The 12,272-nt window shown below is 44.2% G+C and overlaps 1 protein-coding gene and 1 non-coding gene across 10 annotated transcripts in view; one reads left to right on the top strand and one right to left on the bottom strand.

Annotated features, from left to right (window-relative positions):
- MAP7D2 (MAP7 domain containing 2) overlaps window positions 1-12,272 on the bottom strand; it is a 97,497-nt gene that overhangs the window by 64,228 nt on the left and 20,997 nt on the right. The gene's annotated exons all lie outside the window — the stretch shown is intronic.
- Window positions 10,814-10,886, top strand: TRNAG-CCC (transfer RNA glycine (anticodon CCC)). Its single transcript has one exon. It is a non-coding gene; the product is annotated as a tRNA-Gly (tRNA).

Consider the following 12,272-nt stretch of genomic DNA (forward strand, 5'->3'; position numbering starts at 1 on the left):
CAGTGCTTATGTGACCACTGCCTTTAAAAACAGCACACTAAACAATTCTCAGACTCTAGTACAGTGGCTCTCAACCAGAGGTGATTGTGTCTTCCAAGAAACACTTGGCGGTATTCAGAGACATTTTGGGTCATCATGACATGGGGGAGGCATGCTACTGGCATCTAGTGGGTTGAGGCCTGTGATGTTGCTGACAATCCTATGGCACTCAGGACAGCTGCCCTGACATACACTAAAGAACGAGCCAGCCGAAAATGTCAGCAGTGTCAAGTTTGAGAAACCCTGCTCTAATAACTTGCACCACAGGTGAAAAGTAGAAAAACTTCCTCCTCACTGAATACAGCTTGGTTCTTCCCACATCAATGCACAATAGCATGAAAAAATCTAGAAAATGATATAGAATAAACATGATTCCCATTTGGGCAATTTAGTTTAAAACTGTAGCAACTTATAGTAATATCCATTGTATTTTTAAAATTCTTCTTCAAAAACAGATAATAAGTATCTTAAAGGTGTTTGACAGCATCAGTAGGGACAATTTGTTCCCCTAGGCAGGACCTAAAATTACTAAGAGTGGCTAAAATTACTAAGAGTAAGTGATAAGGGTTGTTTTGTAACAAGCATCTTGGAACAAACTGCCCCAATGCCGCCTTCCTGGATGGCAGCACAGTGAAACCACAGCGCGAATCTGAAATGGAGGCAAAGGCAATAAAATCACAACAAATGTCCTGCACTCATAGGGGGAACTGGGGAAGGGGGCAGAAGAGAGACGGATGGAGCAGCTCTGATGCCTATAAAATCCAACAAGCATTTGAAAAGTGGGTTTACTTGATTTGATCAGCACTAACAGGAAATCTTATATATTTGATCAAAGTTTTTTTGTTTAAACATAGCGTTTCCTTTTGGGCACTTTTTTTCCCCATAAAGAATCAGCAAAATGTAGGATGCTTCACGACTGCAGACACTGTGTTCCTTTTTATAGTAACAGGAAGGATATTTCTGTTCCCAAGGCAACCCGAGGTTTCACTCATCAACATGGCACCAACTATTTTCATGAAGCACAGTATTGATCTTCTGAGGTTTCAAAATTGGGAGTTTTCTGCCTAAGACAGGGCATGATGGTCCCCACCCCCGACACCACATCTGAGTTGTGCATCAAACATAAGAAATAAGGATAAAGAGCAGGTATCAGGTAAAATACTTTCTCAAGTTTTTCTCCAGGTGCTCATTCAAGCAGATAACAAGGCATTTGGTCCAACTGGCTCTCAGACATTTGCTCTTTGCAGAGAGATGTCCACTGGGAACATGTAAGACCTAACAGCAGTTCAAGGGCAGGGGAGTGCTGTGGGCAGCCTGGCCCTTCCCAGAGCCCTGCCCCCACTGCCCTCCTGCTCTGCCCTTCACGCGGCCAAGGCCGTCCTGCACCCAGCCTCTCCTCCTGGCCCACGGCAGGGCCTGGAAGGGGCAGGGCGGCATGTTCCTTGCCTCCCCTCTCCACCTTGTTCTCTGCCTGCCTCTGGCCTGTGGAAAACTTTCACCAAAGAATAAGTTTAATCAGAGAAATGAGAAAGGCTGAAACAAAGGAAAACAGTCTAAGGAGACTAAATAATAACAATGTAGTCATTAAGCATAGTCAAGGACCTTTAGTTCTTTCTCAAGGGCTGTAGATAATATTCAGAGTCATATCCTGTGAGCTGTCTCATAGATACTAAAACCCCAGGCGGAGAAGTTAACTACATGAGGACCAGACTGTACCCAGGACTTGAGCTGCCACAATTCCGAGAACTGACCGCAAAGAAATGGGAACAAGTGCACCCCGGAACTGAAGATTAACTGTACCTACAACAACCAAGATGATGCTGGTCACACCACCAATGACCGATTTGAAGATGACTGCTAGAGATGACTGTACTGTTCCCACATGGAGTGCCCCCACATCACTCTGTCTATAAATGCTCTCACCTCCTGCGTCTTGTTGGGGAGCGGGGCAGTCGGCCTTTGGATAGATGTCCGCTACCCTCCCTGCCAGTTGCTGGCATCTGAAATAAAGCAAACTTCCTTTTCTACCACCCTGGCCTCTTCACTGGCTTTTGAGCGGCAAGCAGTTGGATCCCCCATGCATACCTTTCAGTAACAGGCCCAGGGCCTGAGCCACAGAAAACCTGTATGCCTCTGTGAGCTACACAGTGAATTAATAATCCAGATGAGTGTTCATGGGGATATGATCAGGAATGGAATGGAAAGGGAAAAATGCATTCTAGCCCAGAGAAGTGTATGCTACACAAAAAGGCATTTGCAATAGCAACAAAGTTTGGTAGTCAACAAAGTGGTAAATTTGGGGAGCTTGGAAAGTAGCTAAACTGGAGACTTCAACAACAGCCAGTTTAGAGAAATAATGCTGGTGATGACGAGAATAAGCAACATCACTCATGCCAGTGCTAAATATGTTACACTCTGAGCTCATTTAATTTCCCAGCAAATGTAAGTTCAGTTCAGTCGCTCAGTTGTGTCTGACTCTTTGCGGCCCCATGAATCGCAGCATGCCAGGCCTCTCTGTCCATCACCAACTCCTGGAGTTTACCCAAACTCATGTCCATCAAGTCAGTGATACCATCCAGCCATCTCATCCTGTCGTCCCCTTCTCCTCCTGCCCCCAATCCCTCCCAGCATCAGGGTCTTTTCCAATGAGTCAACCCTTCGCAAGAGGTGGCAAAAGTACTGGAGTTTCAGCTTTAGCATCATTCCTTCCAATGAATACCCAGGACTGGTCTCCTTTAGGATGGACTGGTTGGATCTCCTTGCAGTCCAAGGGACTCTCAAGAGTCTTCTCCAACACCACAGTTCAAAAGCATCAATTCTTCGGCGCTCAGCCTTCTTCACAGTCCAACTCTCTGGAAAAACCATAGCCTTGACTAGACGGACCTTTGTTGGCAAAGTAATATCTCTGCTTTTTAATATGCTATCTAGGTTGGTCATAACTTTTCTTCCAAGGAGTAAGCGTCTTTTAATTTCATGGCTGCAGTCACCATCTGCAGTGATTTTGGAGCCCCAAAAAATAAAGTCTGACACTGTTTCCCCATCTATTTGCCATGAAGTAATGAGACCAGATGCCATGATCTTCATCTTCTGAATGTTGAGCTTTAAGCCAACTTTGTCACTCTCCTCTTTCACTGTCATCAAGAGACTTTTTAGTTCCTCTTCATTTTCTGCCATAGGGTGGTGTCATCTGCATATCTGAGGTTATTGATATTTCTCCCAGCAATCTTGATTCCAGCTTGTGCTTCTTCCAGCCCAGCGTTTCTCATGATGTACTCTGCATATAAGTTAAATAAGCAGGGTGACAATATACAGCCTTGACGTACTCCTTTTCCTATTTGGAACCAGTCTGTTGTTCCATGTCCAGTTCTAACTGTTGCTTCCTGACCTGCATATAGGTTTCTCAAGAGGCAGGTCAGGTCATCTGGTATTCCCATCTCTTTCAGCATTTTCCACACAGTTTATTGTGATCTACACAGTCAAAGGTTTTGGCATAGTCAATAAAGCAGAAATAGATGTTTTTCTGGAACTCTCTTGCTTTATCCACAATACAGCAGATGTTGGCAATTTGATCTCTGGTTCCTCTGCCTTTTCTAAAACCAGCTTGAACATCAGGGAGTTCATGGTTCACGTACTGCTGAAGCTTGACTTGGAGAATTTTGAGCATTACTTTACTAGCATGTGAGATGAGTGCAATTGTGCGGTAGTTTGAGCATTCTTTGGCATTGCCTTTCTTTGGGATTGGAATGAAAACTGACCTTTTCCAGTCCTGTGGCCACAGCTGAGTTTTCCAAATTTGGTGGCATATTGAGTGCAGCACTTTCACAGCATCATCTTTCAGGATTTGAAACAGCTTAACTGGAATTCCATCACCTCCACTAGCTTTGTTCATAGTGATGCTTCCTAAGGCCCACTTGACTTCACATTCCAGGATGTCTGGCTCTAGGTGAGTGATCACACCATCGTGATTATCTGGGTCGTGAAGAGGTAAGCACTATTACAGGGTTTCCCTGGTAGCTCAGCTGGTAAAGAATCCACCCTCAATGCAGGAGAATCTGGTTCAATTCCTGGGTCGGGAAGATCCCCTGGAGAAGGGACAGGCTACCCACTAAAGTATTCTTGCTTGGAAAATTCCATGGACAGAGTAGCCTGGCAGGCTACAGTCCACGGGGTTGTGAAGAATTGGACACAACTGAGTGACTTTCACTTATCAAGTACTATTATTGACCCTGTTTTCCAGGAGGGGGAACTGAGAGATTAAACACTTTTCTGAGGTCACACAACTGGTAAATGGCAAAGGCGAGATGCAAACTCAAGCTGTCTGAGTCTAGGCGGCTTGGGGCCTTCTAGAGACTAGGGGCTTGGATGCTGCCTAGACGTGAAAGGCAAGCCTTACCTTAAAGGCACTGAATGCAGAGGAAAATATATTCCACATTCACAACAGAAACCTACAAGAGGTACTCAACTTTGGGCTTCTACCTCACCTAAGGACGTTTAACACCTGCCACAGGCAAGAAATCCACAAAGCTAGTCCCCCATATTTTCAGCAATTACAGTATTTCAGACACGTGACTAACTACTGCTGAGCAAAATACCTGAGGAATCTTTTCATTTCTCTGCTAACCATCCTGGTCTAACTCATAACCAGCCAGTCCTATCTCAAAAATACATAGAACAAATCAGCTCAAGGGTTTAAGAAGGTCAAGAATCTTTTAACTTATGGGTTCAGCAACTAATGTCTATACATTAAAGCTTGTGTACATATATGATGCATTATTATTTGACAGAAATATAGTAAAAATAGCATTCTGTGTAAAAACAGTCCCATTTGGAAGTCCCAAAAGGAAGCCACTTTCAGCCAAGTCTGAGCAGTGCTGCTGCACGGCTGGTTCAACTCAAGTTGAACTCTTTGTAAACTGTAGGTAGCTACCAGTATTTTAAATAGTGCAGAACTGACTGTGAAGAGGCAAAACGGAATTTGGGGATGATGAAAGTGTTCTAAAACTTTATTGTGGAGAGAGCTGCACAACCATACAAATGCAAACTGTTCACAGAGAATGGGTGATGTTGACAGTACATAAATTGCAGCTCAAGAAAGCTGTAACAGGAAGAAACGGAGGCAGGGAGGAATAGGGTCAGAGAGGAAAGGAACAGAAAAGCAGGCACCAAGTAGGAAAAGTAAGCACTGTTTTGTAAAGACCTGTTTCAGCTACATCAATACACACACTGTAATATGTGTTTCTAACTGTGGAGTTATTCATGATCCAAAAATCAGTAAGGCCTGCTTTAGGGTAATGACATCTAGAAGTGCTGTGCAACCTTGATGGGAATCCCCTGGGGATCTCGTTACACTGAAGGTTCTACTCAGTAGGTCTGGGGCAAGGCCGGAGTCTGCATCTTGCGCAAGCTCCTGAGTCATGTTGACACTGCTGGTCTGTAGACTCCACTCTGAGTAGGAAGGAGCTGGGGTATAAATGGAGGCTGAGCTGGCAGGAATACTCAGACTTAAGACTGTCATCACCAGAAGGATCCTTAGAAAAATTTAATACATGTTTCCCAAATGGCCATGATCATGAGAACCGTCTAGGGGTTCTTCCTAAAAACACAGATCCCTATAATCAAGACAGTGTGGCACTGGCACTGGCATAAGGACAGACACACAGATCAAAAGGACACAACAGAGTCCAGAAACAGATCGACAAATACACAAGCAGCTGAATAGTTAACAAAGGTGTCAAGGTAATGTAGTGGGAAAAGAACAGTCTTTGCAACAAATGGTGCTGGAACAAGTAGATATCCATATGCAAAAAAATGAACCTTGATCCATACCTTACATCACATATAAAAACTCAAACTGGATCTATAAAACTTCTATTAATACCTAGGAGCATGCAAGGATTTCTTAGAACACACAAAAATCTCAAACTATAAAAGAAAAAACTGACATATCAAATTTCATCAAAATTTAAATCTTCTGCTCAAGACACAATAAAGAGATGGCAAATCAGACAATGAGAAAATATTCACAATACACATGTGTGACAAAGAACTTAAATCCAGAATATAACAAAAATTATTTTTTTAAATGTCTGATTTTAACATAAAAACTATTGACCAATCTTACTTATGGATAAAGATGTATAGTTTTAAAATAAAATATAAGCAAATAAAAAATTCTTACAGTTAAACAAGCGAACAACTATTTAAAAAATGGGCAAAAAGTGTGAACAGGCATTTAACATGCCAACAAGCACATGAAAAGCTGCTCAATCTTCAATTATCAGAAAAATGCAACGTAAAACCACAGTGACAAATCATTATACAACCACTGGTATGGCAAAAAAAAAAAGTAATAATTTAGATCTAATGAAAAACTAACCATACTAAGTGCTTGCATGGATGCAAAGCAAGTAGCCCTCTCTTACACTGCAGGTCAGAATGTAAACTGGTACAAGCACCTAGGAAAAGAGTTTGGCAGCTCCTTTCCCAGTTAGAGTATTCATGCATCATACGACCCAGCAAGCCCACTCCTATGGATTTACTCAAGACAAATGCAAACGGGTTTACAAAGCAGTTTGCACCTGAATGCTCACAGTATCTTTGTCCATAACTGCCACAAACTAGAAACAAATGTCCATCAGCAAGAGAATGGCTAAAATGGCAATGCAGCAAAAACACGAGTGCATTCTCAGTGAGAGAAGTACTCTGCAGCAATAAAGCAATGAATTACTTATATATACACACAACATGGATGAATCTCAGAAACATACGGAGTGAAAGAAGCCAGAAAGAAAAGAGTACACCCTACATGATTCCATGGACATGAATGTTAAAAGTGGCAAAACTAATCTATAGTAACAGAAAGTAGATTAGAGGATGCCTGGGGCTGAGGGTGAAGCATGTCTGCAAGGGGCTGTGATGGTCAGAAATGAATACATTCGTTGAAACACTGGTATTAGTATACTGAAAATGAGTGCATTTTCTCTGTATATCAATTATGTATGCAAATCTATGTACAACAAACATATATACTCAACAAAACTAATTTAAAGCAGATTCCCAAACTCCTCCTCAGACCTGGTGAAGTGGCATCTCCCAGGAGGAGGCAGAAAACCTGAATTTGTAACACAGAAAAGGAGGCCTAGTGACATGAAGCAGATTCATGAAGGTCCCAAATAAGTGGTTGATGAGCATCTCTGTTCATAGGAATGAATATTTATCAATATTTCCCTAATAGTAAAACAAAGAGGGAACAGAGCAGGATAGGGAGGGGAGATGAGAGCAGTGTTCATGACATGGCCTGCTGTGTCCAAGCAGCATTTAATGGGCCATAATAAAAAGCAGTAAATAAATTATTTCCATTTAAGACAGTAAGAGGCCAGTTCACATTAATAAATCATTTCAATATCATTCTGTCCACATCTCAACCTGCTCCTCAGATGTGTTCCTGAGTCTGCGAGCTCGAATAGGACCATTTCCTAGGGGACTCTGCCCTCCTGCCATACCTAGCTCCCATCTTTTGTTGGCAGGAGCCAGGATCTCCCTCCCCTCCAGGTCTTTGCAAAGCTCTGTCCCCAGATTGGAATACCCTCTCCCCCAACCCAGCACACACACACTTAGTATTGACTGATGAGTAGCTACTTCCTCCAGGAAGCCTTCCAAGATCTACCCGGGTATCCCAGAAAGGAAAATTCTGTGTGCCTCCGCAGCTCATCCATCTTCATTTATATAGTTGTGATACTCCAGCTTCACATACCCTTTTATTTTCTTTACCATTGTTTTCCCAGCAGTCAGTCCAGAAAAGGCTCCAGGGAAGTATTTGTTGTCTGAACACTTCAAATACCATTCCGTTCATGTTATCTGTGAGACCCTTAAGTCTGGTCTTCTCCATCACCCTCTACTCTTTGAATAATATAATTCTTTCACACAGGGAAAACAATTAAGTACCTACATCTGGCACATTTGGTTCTGTGCTCTTCAGGGAGTGGAAGGGTGTGGGGGCCTGGCTGGGCTCAAACAGGTGCCTGGAGACCCAGACACTGACACCCCAGAACCAGGCAGGTCTGATTGGGCCCCCTGGAAAAGGTATCATCAAACCTACTGAGCCAACAGATCTGTGTCACAGCCACTGGCTGTGATGGAGACAAACCTGGTCCTCAATGGAATATGGAGAACTGACTGGTAACAACAGCTCATCTGTTATTCACCCCACCAGGATCCATTTTAGGAAAGCAACAAGGGCTTAAACCAGTGGCTCTCAAACTTGACTTTGCATCAGAATCACCTTGAGGGCTTGTGAAAACAAAAACTCTGGGCCCCACATCTACAAAAAATCTGGGCCCCTGACTCACTAGGGCTGGGATGTGCTAGTCGCTCAGTCGTATCAGACTCATTGTGACCCCATGGGCTGTAGCCCACCAGGCTCCTCTGTCCATGGAATTCTGGGCTGGGTAGGGTTGGGGTGGGGCTCAGGAATTTGCATTTCAGACAAGCTCCTAGGTGGTGATGATGTTTGCCCTCTGAGAAGCCCAGAGCTTGCCTCCCACAGGCATCTTTACACATAGCCTCAGCCCTCTGTGTTGTCTTGGAAAAAAATCTTTCAGGCCCTCAGCTTCTTGTCAGCAAAATGGGTTACATGCTATCTGCTTCTTGGGGTTGTATTAGGGATTTAGAAAATACATCTGAAGCACATAGCACGCTATCTTTCATGGGTCACAGCTTTACCCATAAAGATATTTTCTGAAAAGGTATTTAGGAAAAGTCTTGTTTAGAATGCCTCAGTGGCTGGAAGATGAAGGACCTGAGATCCTTCTGCTTTCCTGTTCGGTCATTTGAAGTGTGTCTCCCCTTCAGATCACAAGATGCTGCCATGGCACCAGCGTCATCTTCTCACAGGAGAGCAGGCAGAGCCGGGGTGAAGAAGGGAGGAGCCAAAACAGGGAGGAAGGAGCTCTCTCCTCAAGCTCATTTCTCTTGGACGCCAGAAAGATTCCCCAGTAGTCTTCCCCTTAAGGCTCCTTGGCTGGTACTGGATTACATGGCTACAAGGGAGGCCAGGAGAGTGGGTACATGGCAAAGGGGAATGGAACCACCAAGAACAACTTAGGCTTGAAGTGACTCAAGGTTTGGCCCCGGTGCTGACTATCCCAACACCCCAGCTCTGAAGAAGGAAGGAATGGCTGCTCTGCTGTTCATCCTCCTGTGTGGATGCCCCACCGCCAGCCAGTGAGGGGATGGATGTCCCCACACAAAGCCTGGATCAGCATGCTTCTGGAAACAGATCTGGTCCCAGGTACCAGCTGCTGAATAAACTTAAAGCGCTCACTCTCTCCTTTCTCCTTGTAAACTGAGATTACTGCTGCCTTTGCCACAAGGTAGAGGGAAGAACTCAGAGAAGGCAATGGCACCCCACTCCAGTACTCTTGCCTGGAAAATCCCATGGACAGAGGAGCCTGGTAGGCTACAGTCCATGGGGTCACAAAGAGTCAGACACGACTGAGCAACTTCACTTTCACTTTTCATTTTCATGCACTGGAGAAGGAAATGGCAATCCATTCCAGTGTTCCTGCCTGGAGAATCCCAGGGACAGTAGAGCCTGGTGGGCTGCCGCCTATTGGACACGACTGAAGCGACGCAGCAGCAGCAGCACCAGATAGGAAGAACTAAATAAAAGAACAGGCTGTCCACTTTTTGTCTTTTTAGACTGAACTCTGAAAAACTAGGGCTGTGTTGACTGTGTCACACATCACCGGTCAGCACACGTCAGGTACTCATAAATGTCTGCAGAGTGTGCCAAGAGCCACTTTTAAGCACCTGTCCTTAGATTCTGTCAAGGCTGTTTCTAGAAACACATTTTGGGGATTTTTACACCAAAAGAAATGCTGCTGAAATAGAAGCTAGAAGGAAACAAGGACTGACACAGATGACAAGGAGAAAAGACTAGCTGCTGTAAAAATAGAGCAAAGACTGTTACCAGGTTGTGGTTCAGGCGGGCTTGGGTTTAGACAGGACATTCAAAAGACACTGCCATGGAGGAGGGCATGCACGACAGGACGCAGGGGTGACAACTCAACTGTGTCTCTCCTACCGACCTTGACCAGCTAACTGGAGCCTGGGATCGGGAGAATGCTGCGGCCACTTCCAGGTGGTGTCTTGAGTGTGGCATGAAGCAGGGAGGATCGAGGAGTGTCAGCATGCATGTCACATGGTTTTCCTCTCCCTGGATGAAGTAACTCAGGGATGTTATTTTGACCAAAAGACGTTGACTGGGACTTCCCTAAGGATCCAGGGGTTAAGACTCAGTTTCTTGTCAGTGTCACCCCCTGCACAGGTTCAATCGCTGCTCAGGGAACAAAGATTTCACATGCCACATGGCAGAGCCAAGGAGAAAAAGAAAGAAATTGACTGGCCTGGCCTTTGTGGTCATTTGAAGGGGCCACAAACCAAACTCACCAGTCTTTTGCAGGCCTAGAATGGCTCCTCAACAGCTCTGACCCGTGAAAGGAGGTGTGTGATGTGCTTTATTTTCTAATCCTTAATACAAACTCAAGAAGCAGGTGTCATCCATATCATTTTACTGACAAGAAACTGAGGGCTTGAAAGGTTTTTTTCCCAAGACAACACAAGGGGTTGAGGCTATGTGTAAAGATGCCTCTGGGAGGTGCTCTAACACCTGGCTCCTGGGGCCCTGTCCTCCTAGGGGTCTGAAGGCTGAGCCTACACAGACACTAGCTGACTTGACATCTAGAGCTAGGTCAAAAGTGGTCTCCCAGGGACTTGCCTGGTGGTCCAGTGGCTAAGACTCTGCACTCCCAATGCAGGGGGCCCAGGTTCAATCCCTGATCAGGGAACTAGATCCCATATGTCACAATGAAGATTGAAGATCTCACATGCTGTGACTGCGACCCAGCTCAGCCAAATAAATAAATGATTTAAAAATAAAAGTGGTCTTCCAGGCTAAAAGTGATACAAAACCTCTGCCATCAGAATGTTCACCAATTTCTGCTTTAAGAAATAAGCAAAAAAAAAAAAAAAAAAAGAAAAGAAATAAGCAAAACCCCCAAATTCCTCCCCAAACAGGAGCTTATACTATTTCTCTCAACCAAAGTATACAAGGAAAGACAGGACAGAGCTTGTTCTAAGAGTACACCATGCGCTCTCTCACGTGGCTCAGAAATTTCACAGAGAGGGCCTGCTAGTACTCGCTCCATTGCAGGAGCAACAGATAGGAAGGGATGGGAGGCAGACACAGCCAGCCTGCAAACACACACTGCTGCTGGCTCCTCAGCACCAAACACAACTAGTAGATTCATTGAGTAGGGCTCTGACTACCCATTTCTGTCAAGGTTATTTGTTTTGAGCAAGATGGCTTGCCCTGATTAAAGCTACCAGTGGCCAACAGTAAACGATGAAATGTTTTAATTTCCCAAAAGAAATGAAAATATCTATAACTCCCAGAAGAAACTAAGCTTAGCCAAATCTTTTCTGCATTGATGTTTATAATCAACACAATGTTTTATGAAAATTAGTTAATAAGATTTATAGTCTAAAAAAATGAGTAAAATGTGCATGCCACCCAGTCTCTGCTTCCCCAGTGTTAACTGCCCAGCTGGGCACAACTTTAACATCAATGGGGCTCAGATTCCATTCACAAGGCTTTGGCTTATTCCCTGCAAAACCTAACCTGGTACCTTGTATACAGCAAGCACACCATAAAGTATGCCCTCTTAATACCAGGGCATACATTAACTCTGCAAATGGTAATTTATGGAGCTCTCACTCTCTGCTAGGCATTGTATTAATTGCTCTGCCCACATTCTCTTGTTTAAATCTCTCAACAAGCTGTGCAGTTGGATATTTTACTCTCCCCTTCAAGAGTGAACTGACATGTTCATCTAGATAATAAAGGGAGCAGAATCAGGATTCAAACTCAGGGCATCTGGCTACAAAAGCAAGCAAAAAGCTATGCTCAATGCAAGTGCAACCAGTTATTTTATCAGCAGCAGTAACAGTGATTAGCATGCTACACACTGATACACTTGACACTGGGCCACACAAGTTTGAACTGTGTGGGTCCACTTACACACGGTTTGTTTTCATTATTAAATACTACAGTACTACATGATCCAAAGTTGGTTGAATCCATGGAGGTGGAATTGCATGTACAGAGGAACCGCCTATAAGGAGGAACCATGTATATAGTTCAGTTTAGTTCAGTCGCTCAGTTGTGTCCCAAC

Source organism: Ovis aries, chromosome X (assembly GCF_016772045.2).
Source record: "Ovis aries strain OAR_USU_Benz2616 breed Rambouillet chromosome X, ARS-UI_Ramb_v3.0, whole genome shotgun sequence".
NCBI classification, from domain to species: Eukaryota; Metazoa; Chordata; class Mammalia; order Artiodactyla; family Bovidae; genus Ovis; species Ovis aries.